Below are 13,132 nucleotides of genomic sequence, written 5' to 3' on the forward strand. Positions count from 1 at the left end.
CTACCACTGCGTAGGAATAGGAGGAGGAGACAAGATCTGTATACAGACCCCTTGTGGACCTGGCTACACTGGAGGACAGGCACATAATACTGACCTATACCCTGGACAGGGCCACAATCACAGAGCTGTGTACTCAATTGGAGCCTGGTCTGATATCAGCTACCCATCATCCCATTGGGATCACCCCTCTTGTGCAAGTTCTATCAGTGCTCCATTTCCTGGCAACTGGTTCTTTCCAAGTGACAGTGGGTTTTGCAGCAGGAATGTCACAGCCAATGTTCTCAATAGTGCTGGCAAGGGTTTTGTCTGCCTTGGTCAAACATGTGTAGCTACATCGCTTTCCCCCAGGTGCAAGATTTGGCCACTGTGAAGGCTGGTTTCTATGCAATGGGATATATACCAAATATTATTGGCTTGTTTAACGGAACACATATTGCATTTGTCCCCCCCCCCGACACAATGAACTGGTATTCAGTAATCAGAAGAGTTTCCAATCACTCAATGTGCAAACCGTGTGCCTGGCTGACCAGAAACTCTCCCACGTCACTGCCAAGTATCCTGGGTCGGTGCATGATGCCTTCCTCCTGAGGAATAGTAGCATCCCAAATGTGTGGCTAATAGGTAAGCCAGAGTCCCCACCCACTGTATGTCAGTGTATGCCTTCAGGAGTCATCCCCCATACCATTGTGTAAGGATAATGTTTGTCCCTCAATATTTGCAGGTGACTCTGGCTACCCAAACATATCATGGCACCTGACCCCTGTGAGGACTGCCAGGACAGGGGCTGAGAAGCGGTATAATGATGCACATGGTGAACCAGGCGGATCATAGAATGTTCCTTCGGCCTCCTGAAGGCCAGGATCAGATGCCTCCATCTGACAGGTAGATCCCTGTGCTACTCCCCCGAGAAGGTTTGCCAGATAGTTGTAGCATGCTGTATGTTGCACAGCCTGGCCCTCAGACAACATGTGCCTTATCTGCAGGAGGAGGAGATTGGAAATGGTCCTATGGCAGCAGTGGACCCTGAGGACAGTGAGGATGAGGATGCAGAGGATGGGGAGGTGGACAACAGAGCATCAGTTATACAGCAGTGCTTCCAATACCACACAGGTGAGACAGTGGAACTGACCATTCCTCTGATTATTTATCCTTTCAGTGTGGCTGTAGCATGATGGCAGTCAATTCATTTTCATCTCAAGTGACTGCCACCTTTGCCTTCTCATTTTGCAGATATTGGTGTTATAACTACTGTGAAATGATGGATGACCACAGACAGGTACAGGTCATTATTTGTATGCTATCACAGAGTTCAAGTCATTTGCACAAGATGTAACAGTTAGTGAAATTTATAGACTAAATAGTGCAATGGAATGGGGTGATGTAGAGGTAAGTTGAGGGTATTGGTCCAGTCTGTTTTAGCATAGGGCCAGTGTCCAAGGGGCCATAGGAAGGGGAGCAAAGGCAGGTTTAAGTGGACAAGGTGACAGAGTGAGACACAATGGGGGACATTCAGGAGGGTCTCATTTCCTGGCGATGGTCTAGGTCTTGGCAAGTGTCTTGGGCATCTGTCTGATTCACAGGGAATGTTTGTGGGGTTCACATTCTGCAGGGGGAGGGGTGCTGGTGGCCTGTGGGTCCTGGGGCAGGGCCTCCTGTCCACTGGCTGCAGCAGATGTGGTGGGCTGTTCAGTTGACTGGCTAGTGGAAGGGGCCCACTGGCTTGCTATATATTGCCTCATTATGTTGGCCCTGTCAGCCAGAACCTCTGCTATGGAGACCATGGTGGTGTTGATGGCCTGCAAATCTTTGCTAATCTCCTGTTGGTGTACCTCCTGCAGCCGCTGTTTCTCCTGCATGAGTTCAAGAATCTGGCCCATCTTGTCCTGGGATTGTTGGTAAGCCCCCAAGACATTAGTGAGTGCCTCTAGGACAGTCAGTTCCCTGAGCCTGGTGAACAGCTGTCCGCCCAGTGTCCCTGTCCCCCTCTGCCTGTGCCCCTGAACGGTGTGCCCACTGCCACTGACCGGAGGACACTGGTTGTCTTAGTTGTGAAGTGTGACTGAAGTACCTGTACAGGTAGGCACACTTCTGATTGACGTGTCCTAGAGAAAGAGCTGTGGGGAAGTTGGGTGGGTGCTGTGGTGTTGGATACTGACGGGGGAGGCTCTGTGGTAGACTGGGAGTGGGCTGGGGTGGATGACTGACCAGTGGTCCCTGATGGGCCAGCAGGTTCATCCAGATGTCAAGAGTTTCTGTCATCACTGGGGGCATCTTCTGTTGGGGGACAGGATAGCCATGGCACCTCCTCGCTGCTGGGATTGGCTGGGGTGACTGCAGGGATGTAAGTGATGTACTATGCTTCATGTCTGTGACATATTCTATATCTCTAGCTTCACCTATATCATTGCTTTTGCCCTGCCACCTTTGTTTGTGTATGGTAATGTATTGTGGGATTGTTAGTTCTCCATGCTGTGCATTGAGGTGGTGGGTGTACATGCAGGGCTGGAAGGTCTGTACATGCAGTGAGTATGGCATGCAGAGCTTGGCATTGGGGTTAGTCATGTGTGTAGGGGCACTGTGTGGGATGGAGTGATGCGAGTCAGGGTGGGGGGGGTGAGATGGCATACAGATATGTGGGGGTGATAGGTCATAAATTTTGACTCACAAGTGTCCAGTCCTCCGGCTACTCCAGTGAATTCCTCAGGATGCAGTATTGCCAAGACTTGATCCTCCCATGCTGTCAGCTGTGGGGGAGGGGGTGGAGGTCCACCACCAGTTCTCTGGATGCCGAGCTGGTGCCTACCTGCCATGGAACGTACCTTCCCAGTAGGTCGTTCCACCTCTTCCTGATGTCGTCCCTTGTTCTTGGATGCTGTCCAGTGGGATTCACCCGGTCCACAATTCTCTGCCATAGCTCCATCTTCCTTGCAATGGATATTTGCTGTACCTGTGCTCCAAACAGCTCTGGCTCTACCCTGACTATTTCCTCCACCATGCCCCTCAACTCCTCATCTGTGAAACAGGAGTGCCTTTATGGGGACATGGGTGTGGCGTGGTGTGTATTGTGCAGTGCGGGCTTGAATAATGTGGTGGGGTGTGGGGTGCATGACGGATGGCTGGGTGTTAGTGGTGTGTGTAGTTGTGCCTGTGATTTGCGTGTCTGTCTCGTGGCTATTTTTCGTGTTCGTAAAGGGTTGTGGGTAATGTGGGTGTGTGTTTTATTGTGCTGTTGGTGGGTGTGTGTGGTGTGCGTATTACTGTTAGGGGTGTGTTTTTTGTATTGGCCAATGTTGTTTTGTTTTGTATTTGGGTGGCCATTCTGACATCTCCGGTGTGTACCGCCTATGGTTTACCACTGTTGAATGTCCACTGTGGTGATTCGTGGGTCATAATGTGGAGGATGCGGTTTTATTGGTGTGACAGTGTGGGTGTTCACACCGACAGTTTAACACTTACCTTTGATCTGGAGGATTTGCGTTTGTGGCAGTATTCTGTTGGTTTAGCGAATGTTGTCTTCCGCGACTGTATGTTGGCAGCCGTCACCGCGGCAGGAAGCAGGATTTACCGCCAATGTCAAAACAACCACCTATGTCTTCCTCTGAGGCCACCCTTGGAGTCATGGGAACTCCCTATGAGAACCTGACTTTCAAAGTCTTAAGGGGGCTTTGTTCAGAGAAAAGCCTAGAGGTAGGGAAGAACCCTAACAAGAATTTCCTTTTAAGTCTCCTTCTCCAGGATGACCAGGAGCAGTCTGGTAACCAGAAGGAGGAGAGGGAGAGTGATTCTAACTCTTTAGAATTAGGGGAGCAGCTCGAGGATTCAATGGGAGGGTCCTTCACAAAATATTCCCCCTGGCAAACCATCTAGTGTAGCTGGCAGTGGGAGGGGTTCACATACAGGTAGAGCTCCTTTCACACGTAGAGGTCAGGTCACTAGGGTTACTAAAGCTAGGGAAAGATCTGCCTCTGCACATTCCCATGTCACCTCAGTCTCTGAGTGGTCCCACACATCCACTCCAGGGGATGACTCCCTAGACAGGGAACTCAGAAAGCTGAGAATGGACGAGGCAAGACTGAGGCTACAACCACTACAGTTGGCCCTAGATAGGGAAGCCTTATCTATGGAAAGGGAAAGGCCTGGGTTGGGGTTAGTTCCCCGTGGTGGCAGCAGCAACAGCAGTTTCCGGAGTTATGGTGTTAGGGAGACTACCTTTGATTCCAGGAACCTGCAGAAAGTTCCCCCTTACAAGGAGGGGGATGACATCTATAAGTGGTTTGCTGCACTTGAGAGGGCCTGTAAGGTACAGAGGGTCCCTCCGATGCAGTGGGCTGTTATTCTGTGGTTGTCCTTTTCTGGCAAAAGAAGAGATATACTTCTCACTGTCAGGGAGGAAGATTCAGATAACTGCAATGTTTTGAAGACAGCACTCTTCCATGGATTTGCCTTAACCACTGAACAATATAGAATTATGTCAGAGAACCCAGAAAAGAGTCTTCACAAGATTGGATAGACTTTGTGGACTGGTCAGTGAAGGCTTTAGAAGGCTGGTTACATGGCAGCAAAGTGTCTGACTATGAGGGTCTATATAATCTGATTTGTATGTCTGACTTGTTGCACTTGTACTTGGTGGACTCAGATTTGCCCTCTCCCCAAGAATTGGGAAAGAAGGAACACAAATGGGTCAGAACAAGGGTGAGCAGAAAATGTCATACAGTGGGTGACAACGACAAGAAGAAGGATGCTAAGTCACATGATAAGGGTGGGGACAAAGATAAAAAGTCAGAGTCTTCATCAGGCCCAAAAAAATCTTCTGCGGGTGGGCACAAATCCTCTTCCAACCAACAGAAAAAGCCTTGGTGTTACATGTGTAAAAACAAAGGCCATTTGGCAAGTGATCCCTCTTGTCCCAAGAAAAACACCAAAGCTCCCACCACCACAACCCCCAGTGCTTCCACTAGTACCCCTAGTAATAGCAGTGGTGGTGGGAAAAAAAACTACAAATAACCAGTCCAAGGGTGTAGCTGGGCTCACTTTGGGTAATGTAGTGGGGGTTGGTTTAGGTAGGGAAACCACTGAAGCTGATTGACCTTGCCACCTTTGTTGCTTGCCCCCTTAATATGGGTAAGTACAAGCAACAACCCCTAATCAATGGTGTTCAGGTTGAAGCCTACAGGGACACAGGTGCCAGTGTCACTATGGTGATGGAGAAACTGGTGCCCCCTGAGCAACACCTACTTGGTCATCAGTACCAATTGACTGACGCCCATAATAACACTGTTAGCCACCCCATGGCTGTTGTGAATCTCAACTGGGGGGAGGGGAGGCTAGTGGTCCAAAGAAAGTTGTGGTATCCACTGGCCTACCTGTAGAATGTCTACTGGGCAATGATTTGGAGACTTCAGCCTGGGCTCAAGTGGAATTGGAGGCTCATGAAGCAATGCTGGGCATTCCAGGGCACATCTTTGCTCTTACCAGGGCTCAGGCCAAAAAGCAAAGAGGACAGGGAATCTTGGATGCTGGAACAATGGACTAAGTACTCCCAAAAACTACGGGTAGAAAGGGGAAACCCTTGTTCACTATCCCTCCCTCTCCTGAAGATTCCCCTTTTGATGAGGAGGAGTCTACTCCCTGTGCACAACCTACACCAGAGGAACTCCAAGCTGACATAGCTGAGCTTTTGGGTACAGGGGGGCCTGCCAGAGAAGAATTGAGTGTGGCACAGCTGACCTGTCCCACACTAGAGGGTTTGAGACAGCAAGCTGTCAAAGAAGAAGCAGGGGATGTCAGTGACTCTCACAGGGTTTACTGGGAGAACAATCTCCTTTATACAGAGGCAAGGGACCCAAAACCTGGTGCTACCAGGAAACTGGCAATTCCCTTGCGGTATAGGGAATTCCTCCTAACTCTGGCATATGACTTTCCCCTTGATGGACATTTGGGGCAAAGCAAAACCTGTGACAGACTGGTCCATCACTTTCACTGGCCTCATATGTCAGAGGACACAAAAGAGTTTTGTTGCTCTTGTGTCACTTGCCAAGCCAGTGGCAAGACTGTTGGCACTCCAAAGGCCCCTTGATCACACTGCCTGTGGTTGGGGGTGCTCTTTGAGAGAGTTGGGGTTGACATAGTTGGCCCCTTGACCTTTCTACTGCTTCTGGGAATAGATTCATCTTGGTGGTAGTGGACCATGTCACTAGATATCCAGAAGCTATCCCTCTAAGGACCACTACAGCTCCTGCAGTGGCAAAGGCCCTACTGGGAATATTTTCCAGGGTGGGCTTCCCTAAAGAGGTAGTATCAAACGGGGTAGTAACTTCATGTCTGCCTACTTGAAGGCAATGTGGAAGGAATGTGGTGTAACATACCAATTCACCACCCCTTACCACCCTGAGACAAATGGATTGGTTGAGAAGTTTAATAAAACCCTCAAAGGTATGATCATGGGACTATCTGAAAAGCTCAGAAGGAGATGGGATGTCCTATTGCCATGCCTCCTTTTTTGCCTACAGGGAGGTACTCTAGAAAGGAGTGAGCTACAGTCCATTTGAACTCCTTTGTGGCCACCCTGTTAGGGGTCCACTTGCACTTGTGAAGGAGGGGTGGGAGCAACCCTTGAAGCCCCCCAAACAAGACATTGTGGATTATGTGCTTGGCCTAAGATCAAGAATGGCGGAGTACATGAAAAAGGACACTAAAAAATTTCAGGCAACCCAAGAGTTACGGAAGCAATGGTATGACCGGAAGGCTGTCCTCACGGAGTACCACCCAAGACAGAAGGTGTGGATATTGGAGCCTGTGGCACCAAGAGCACTCCAGGACAAATGGAGTGGTCTACATCTGATAGTGGAGAAAAGGGTGAGGTCACTTATTTAGTGGATCTAGGCACTCCCAGAAGTCCTCTAAGAGTACTTCATGTGAACCTCCTGAAACCCTACTACGACAGGGCAGACTTAACCCTACTCATGGCCACTGATGAGGGACAGGGGAAAAAGAGTGACCCTCTCCCTGACCTCTTCTCCAAAACTGCAGCTGATGGCTCAGTAGAAGGAGTTGTCCTTACAGACTGCCTTACAGAAGAGCAAAAGGAGGACTGCAGGAACCTCCTAGGTCAATTTTCTAAGGTATTTTCTCTGGCACCTGGTCAGACTACTCGGTGTGAACACACCATAGATATTGGAGACAGTTTACCTGTCAAAATTAAGATTTACATACAGCCTGACCATGTAAGGGGCTGCATTAAATCAGAAGTTCAGAAGATGTTGGACTTTAGATCACTCAGATAGCCCCTTGGCCAGACCAGTATTGCTAGTACCAAAGCCACAGTCCCAAAATGGGAAAAGGGAGATGAGGTTTTGTGTTGTTTATAGAGGGCTTAATTCAGTCACTAAGACTGATGCTCAACCTATACCCATGGCAGATGAACTGATAAATACAATGGAATCTGCCAAGTATCTGAGCACGTTTGACTTGTCTGCAGGGTATTGGAAGATCAAGCTGTCAGAAGATGCAAAACTTAAAACAGCATTCTCCGCCATTGGAGGGCATTACCAATTTACAGTTATGTCCTTTGGTTTGAAGAACTCCACTATCCAAAAGCTGGTGAATACAGTCCTCCATGGTCTGGAAGTTTCAGTGCAGCAGATCTAGATGATGTTGCTGTATTCAGCTGCACCTGGGATGACCACCTGGTCCACCTGTGGAAAGTTTTGGAGGCCCTGCAAAGGGCAGGCCTCAATATCAAGGCTTCAAAATGCCAGATAGGGCAGGGGAAAGTGGTTTATCTCGGCCACCTGGTACGTGGAGAACAAACTGAACCACTACAGGGGAGGATTCAGACTATTATGGACTGGGCTCTCCCTACTACTCAGACCCAGGTCAGAGCCTTTCTTGGTCTCACTCAGTACTACAGGAGGTACATTAAGAATTATGGCTCTATTGTTGCCCATCTTAATTACCCACTTGTAAGAAAATGCCCAAGAAGGTATTGCAGCCAGCCAGCTGTCAAAAAGCTTTTGAGGTGCTTAAGCAGGCTAAGTGTACTGCACCTGTCCTGAAAAGCCCAAACTATTCTAAGAAGCTTATTGTCTAGACAGATGCTTCTGAGGTAGGGATTGGGGCAGTGTTTTCACAACTAAACTCAGAGGGCCCGGATCAACCTGTTGCTTTTATTAATAGAAGGTTGACCCCTAGAGAAAAGTGTTGGTCAGCCATATAGAGGGAGGCCTTTGCTGTGGTCTGGGCCCTGAAGAAGCTAAGGGCCAGATGTAGGTAGGAAAAAAATAGCGACTCGCAAATTGCGAGCATTTGTGACTTTCAATTTACGTGTCGCTAACTGCAATGCAAGTAGAAAGTGCGCGGACAAATTGCGACTCGCACCCGGAGTTGCACCGCAGATAGCGAGTCCGCTGTTTGCGAGGTCGCTTTTTGCGACCGCGCAAAAAACAGACTCGCAATTTGAGAGTGGGTGTCGCAAATTGAGACTGTGCTGAAAATTGAAAGCAGGTGCTGCAGAACATTCTAGAAACCACTCCAGAACACTCAGGAAAACACTTCCTGGCACATGATGATGACATCACAGCTAGGAAGTTTACAAATACACCTAGGAGGAGGGAGGACCACACCCTTTTTTAACTGCAGCACAGCTAACAGCGCAGCAGCAACCATGGCTGACACTCGCAGGGAGAGAAAGCTCAAGTTTGCTGAGAAGGAGCTGGAGGTGCTAACGGATGAGTGCTGTCAGCACCAGGATGAGCTGTTTGGCAAGGCAGCCTTCACTGTACCAGACTCTGAAAAAAAACGAATTTGTCAGGATATCCAGGACAAGGTAAACTCCCTGGGGGTCAGCCACCGGAGTGAGGAAAAACTAAAGAAGAGGTGGTACGACCTCCGCTCCCGGACCAAGGAGAGGGTGGCAGAGCGGCTCCGGGAGATGAGAGGCACAGGAGGGGCACCATCTACCATACCACCACCCACACCCCTGGAGGAAAGGGTTGAGGAGACCCTTGAGCCGGAGACTGTCACTGGATTTGGAGAACTGGACACCTCTGAGCCCGGACCATCAACTGGTGAGTACCATGTGATATGCTTGTACCCCCATCAATGCCATACCCCCACCCACCATGTACACAGGGGCATGCACAACCAAGATAGCTCCATTTCAGAGTAGCAAACACCAGAATGATGCATTATGGGAAATGTAGTCAAGTAGGCATTTCATAGGCTATTGTTTATTAGGAAGTTTTTAACTGATAGTAGACACTGACAGTGTTTTCCCCATGTCCCACAGGTCTCCCACAAGACACCCCCACCAGCCCAAGCAGCCAGGTGCCAATCGTCAGCCAGCACAGAGAGGAGACAACAGGACCAGCCACCACTCCCACCTGCACCACCAACAACATCCCCTCTCTGGCAACACCTGTTGCAACAGTGGTGTTGGAGCCTGCACCAGGTACAAGCCAGAGTGCCACATCAGACATTACAGGGCCTCCACAGCTGCGCAGGCGACGCAGGATGATGACAGCAGAGCAGCAGGCAGAGTCAGGGCTTCCCTCCACAACACCAACGGAGGCCCAACTGCTACGGGGTCAGCGCCTGCAAAACCAACAGTTAAGGAGGATTAGTGGGGTTTTGCAGCGCTTTGAGAGGAACCATGCCAACAGCATGCAGCAGGTGCATTCACAACTGGAGGTCATTGGGAACAACACAGGTGACCTTGCCCTGTCTATGCGCGAACTAGTGGCTGGACTGCTAACGCAGAGTGACGGTGCGCAGGGACCGCCAGCTGCTGCAACGCCTGGACAGGATGGCCTCCTCCATCATCAGGCTGGCAGTTAACACAACTGGGCTGTCTAGGAGAACAGTCAGCCTCCAGGTTGACATGGGCCATTTTGCGGGTGATGTGGCACGGGGACTGGGCCGGATCACCCATGCAATAGACCTCATGGAGGCACGGCAGGTGTCCAGGGGTACAGGTGAGACCCCACAAGACACTGAGGAGGGCTCCACTGTCAGCAGTGTCTCTGCCGGTGACACCAGGGTGCTACGGAGTGGGAGTACAAGGCAGAGCACTGCTGACCCACCTAGTACCAGCCAGGCTGGCCGAGCCCGCCGTAGGGTGTGAGCTAAACACTGTCCCTGATGTTGGGGCACATGATGGCAATGTGTCCCATGCCAGGTGGACTATTGAAGGCCCTGAACTGTTTTTTCTTGTATATAGTTTGGTTATTTGCACTTATTAAATCATTTGTTCGTTCCACTTAACACATGGACTGTTTGTTCTATTGGTGAGTATGGTAGAAGTTAGCACGCAGCTTCCAAAGTATTGGTTTGCAATGTGTTCCCGTCTCAGTCTGCCTTGATTTGCGATGCTCCTATCCCCATGATGGCGATGTGGTAGCTCTTGCTCTTCATCCTCCGAATCTGGGTCTGCAGGGGTGAGAGGTAGCCCACGTTGGGTGGCAATGTTGTGCAGGATAGCGCATGCGACAACTATTTTGAAAGCCGTTATGGGGGTATACTGGAGGGCACCTCCACTTCGGTGGAGGCATCTGAACCTTGCTTTCAGCAGTCCGAAGGTTCTTTCGATTATGTTCCTGGTCCTCTTATGTGCACTGTTGTATCGCCTCTCACATTCATTGCTGGGTGTTAAGTACGGAGTCAGTATCCATGGCCGTAGTGCATATACACTGTCACCTGTTGGGCACAAAACGTACACTGTTAGCAAGGCATGGGTGGTTTGCACATTGATCTGTGTGCATGTCTACAAGGTGTATTCAGCTCTACCTAGGAGGTATCCGTCTCCAAACTCCCCACGTTCCAGGCGTTGGTGTATCCCACTGTGCCTAGAAATGTAGGAGTCATGAGTACTGCCTGGAAACTTAGCAGCCATGTCAGTGATGACATAATGGCCATCACAAACCACCTGAATATTGAGTGAGTGTGTACACTTCCTATTGCGGAACAGATATTCCAGGTTTGCAGGAGGGCATATTTAAATATGTGTCCCGTCTACACACCCTATGACATGTGGAAAGTTGGCAATCTGATATAAGTCCAACTTGGTGCTGTTAATTTCTGCCTCATTCCTGGGTAGGTATATGTATCGGGACATGTGTGTGAGTAAGGCATCTAGGAATGCCCTAAAGAACCTTGATAGTGCACTTTGGGATACCCCACCTGCCACAGCAATGACCCCCTGATAGCTACCCGAGGCCAAGAGGTGCAGTGAGCATAGCACTTGCACATGCGTAGGGATGGCGCAGCCGCGCACAGACTGGTGTTCTAGCTGTGGTTTGAGTAAATCTATTAAATCTAGTATGGCTGCGCTGCTAAGTCTGTATTTGTCATAAATTTCCTCCTCAGTTTGCTGGAAGAGTGTCTGCCTTGTTCTGTAAATCTTCTCCTGTCTCTGGCTCCTCCTCCTCCTCTGCTGGGCTGCGTGGGCTCTCCTCCTCACTGCTATCAGGTATATCTCCGCCATCTTGAGTAACCCAGATGCCTTCTGGGTCTCCTTTTATACTTTGGTAATGGTTACCACCTGCTCTGAGTTAGTGGTAAATTGGAAGTGCAAAATGGGCTTTTTGCGACTAGTCGCAATTTGCGAGTTGCTATTGCATATGGTTTGCGACTCGCAAATTGCGACTTCCTACTTGCGGGTCGCAAATTTTGCGAGTCGGTACCGGCTCGCATCACAATTTGCGAGTCGGAAATGGGATTTTTGCATCCCATTTCCGATTTTGCGGGGTCGCAAATAGCTAATCGGGAGATTTGCGACTCGCAAAAGTTTGCTACATCTGGCCCTAAGACCCTACTTGTTTGGGACTCACTTCATAGTGCAGACAGACCACAAATCTCTCTTATGGTTAAAACACATGAAAGGTGAGAACCCTAAATTGTTGAGGTGATCCATTTCCTTACAGGTGATGGACTTTACAGTGGAATATAGACCTGAGAATAGCCACTCCAATGCAGATGACTCTCCAGATATTTCCACTTAGACAATGAAGTCTCATCTGGGCAAGGTTAGCCTTATTGTCCCTCATTTGGGGGGGCTTATGTAGAAAAGTACCATCTTTTTGGCATGTTACTCCCAATATCTGCCTGCTGTCATTGTGTTTTGACTGTGTCACTGGGATCCTGCTAGTCAGGACCCCAGCGCTTGTGGTTTTTGGCCTACTTGTCAGTATGTTTCTCTGTTTTTGAAGTATACTTGACTGTGTCACTGGAGTTCTGCTAACCAGGACCCCAGTGCTTATGCTCTTTCTGTTACCAAATTGATCACTACATACTGGTAATCCAGTATTTCACTCCAAATTGGCATACTGGTCACCCTTTATAGGTCCCTAGTATATGGTACCTAGGTACCTAGTGCATTGGGGTTCCAGGGGATCCCTATGGGCTGCAGCATTACTTTTGCCACCCATAGGGAGCCCATGCAAACGCTTCTACAGGACTGCCATTGCATCCTGTGTGAAATGGTGCATGCACCATTCACAGCCATTTACACTGCACCAGGTCACTTATAAGTGATCTATATGTTAGGCCTCCCAACCATGAAGGCTGGGGGCATAGTACCTGTGTGTGAGGGCACCCATGCACTAGCATAGGTGTCCTCACATGGTCCAGCACCGTTTTCCCGGACTTCATGAGTGACGGGACACCATTTCACGCGTGCACACAATGGTAACTCCAAATATGGCCATGGTAGGTGTCTAACAATTGGGAATTGTACCCCAATACTGATTCCAGTATTGGTTGCACAATCCCATGCACTCTGGGGGCTCCACAGTGGATCCCCAGTACTGCCATACCAACCTTCTGAGATTTTCCAGGCAGCCCCAGCTGCTGCCACCTCACAGACAGGCTTCTGCCCTCCTGTTGCTTGAGCAGCTCAAGCCAAGGAAGGCAGAATAAAGGATATACTTTGGGAGAGGGCTGTTGCATCCTCTCCCTTTGAAAATAGGTGTTACTGGAATGGGAGGGGTAGCCTCTCAGAGCCTCTAGAAATCCTTTGAGGGGCACATATGATACCCTCCTTGCATAATTCAGCCTACACCAGTTCAGGGACCCCCAAACCCTGCTCTGGCACAACATTGGACAAAGGAAAGGGGAGTGACCACTCCCCTGTCCATCA

The sequence above is a fragment of the Pleurodeles waltl genome, chromosome 4_2 (genome assembly GCF_031143425.1).
Source record: "Pleurodeles waltl isolate 20211129_DDA chromosome 4_2, aPleWal1.hap1.20221129, whole genome shotgun sequence".
In the NCBI taxonomy this organism is placed as follows: domain Eukaryota; kingdom Metazoa; phylum Chordata; class Amphibia; order Caudata; family Salamandridae; genus Pleurodeles; species Pleurodeles waltl.